The following is a 1940-nucleotide window of genomic DNA, read 5'->3' as shown; positions in this document are numbered from 1 at the left end:
GCAAAGCATCATGGTCAGCGTAGTTTCGTTTAGCGTCAAGCTTCAGTCGGAATTCTTCACGTAACTCTACTGCCCTCTCCTGGAGAGGTCAACCACTGAACAGTGCTATCTATAATGGGTATACACTGTTGTTAAATATATGTTGCCCTGCTATATAGGCTTTGTGGCTTTCCTTAAAATACCTAAAATTAGCCACAATTAGAAAAATAATACATGTTGAGCCTGTTTTGGCATTTTTGTAGCTGTCAGAGTTTAATGGAAATGATTGATAGGGTTCTCACACCTTGCTTTCTCAAAAGAGACAAAGAAACAAAAACAAAAGGCTTTCCTTTTCCCTGCCAGTCTGGGATATATATATTTTCCTGGTTATTCTGCCATAAAGTCCAACATTCTATTCCATTATTAATCTTGAGAAAGTTCTAATTGGGGATTTTACTATACATGTAGATGACTCTAATTGTAAAACAGCAACTTACTACTGACTCTTAATTGCATTCGGCGTCTCTTTGGTCCCACACCTTCTGATCTCGTTTCCTCTTTTGTCCTAATTATCACTAACTTGCGTGTGATAGATGTCCATGTGAGCGATGGTTGTACCTTTTAACCTTAACTTTCCTTTGGAGCCCTTATCAGCTAAACATAGATTCCTGGAAAAAATTATTACTCTGGATGTTGCTGAGAAGTTTTGTGATTTGTTTGATCAATCTTAGCTGGAGGAGAGCCCTGATGCTGTTGTCATTACAGTGTTTTAGTAACAATTGCTCAAATACTCTAGTACCACTGAAAACTGCCTTTGTACCTATAGCTTCTCCATGGAAAAAAATTAAGCACTGTGTTTTTTGACACATGAAAATGATATATGAACTCAGTTTGCTACCTAGTTTCCCCACTATGCAACATAAATCCAAAATAATTTTCTAATAATCAATAGGTTTGATTAGCTCGGATTTAGAGCCATACCAGGACACTGATAAGGACTGGCAGCTGCTCAGTGCAGAAATGTAGAGCTTTCTTTATTTTATATATATATATATATATATATATATATATATATATATATATATATATATATATATATATACACACACACACTACAGTTCAAAAGTTTGGGGTCACCCAAACAATTTTGAGTTTTCCATGAAAAGTCACACTTATTCACCACCATACGTTGTGAAATGAATAGAAAATAGAGTCAGGACATTGACAAGGTTAGAAATAATGATTTGTATTTGAAATAAGATTTTTTTTACATCAAACTTTGCGTTTGTCAAAGAATCCTCCATTTGCAGCAATTACAGCATTGCAGACTTTTGGCATTCTAGCTGTTAATTTGTTGAGGTAATCTGGAGAAATTGCACCCCACGCTTCCAGAAGCAGCTCCCACAAGTTGGATTGGTTGGATGGGCACTTCTTGCGGGGTTTTGTAGGAAATCTTCAATTTCTTAGCAATTTCTCGCATGGAATAGCCTTCATTTCTAAGAACAAGAATAGACTGTCGAGTTTCAGATGAAAGTTCTCTTTTTCTGGCCATTTTGAGCGTTTAATTGACCCCACAAATGTGATGCTCCAGAAACTCAATCTGCTCAAAGGAAGGTCAGTTTTGTCGCTTCTGTAACGAGCTAAACTGTTTTCAGATGTGTGAACATGATTGTACAAGGGTTTTCTAATCATCAATTAGCCTTCTGAGCCAATGAGCAAACACATTAGAAACCACTAGAACACTGGAGTGATAGTTGCTGGAAATGGGCCTCTATACACCTATGTAGGTATTGCACCAAAAACCAGATATTTGCAGCTAGAATAGTCATTTTCCACATTAGCAATGTATAGAGTGTATTTCTTTAAAGTTAAAAATAGTTTAAAGTTATCTTCATTGAAAAGCCTTCAAAAATAAGGACACGTCAATGTGACCCCAAACTTTTGAACGGTAGTATATATAT

The sequence above is a fragment of the Fundulus heteroclitus genome, chromosome 10 (genome assembly GCF_011125445.2).
Source record: "Fundulus heteroclitus isolate FHET01 chromosome 10, MU-UCD_Fhet_4.1, whole genome shotgun sequence".
NCBI lineage: Eukaryota > Metazoa > Chordata > Actinopteri > Cyprinodontiformes > Fundulidae > Fundulus > Fundulus heteroclitus.
The sequence above is the reverse complement of the archived record's forward strand: the minus strand, read 5'-3'. Positions refer to the sequence as shown.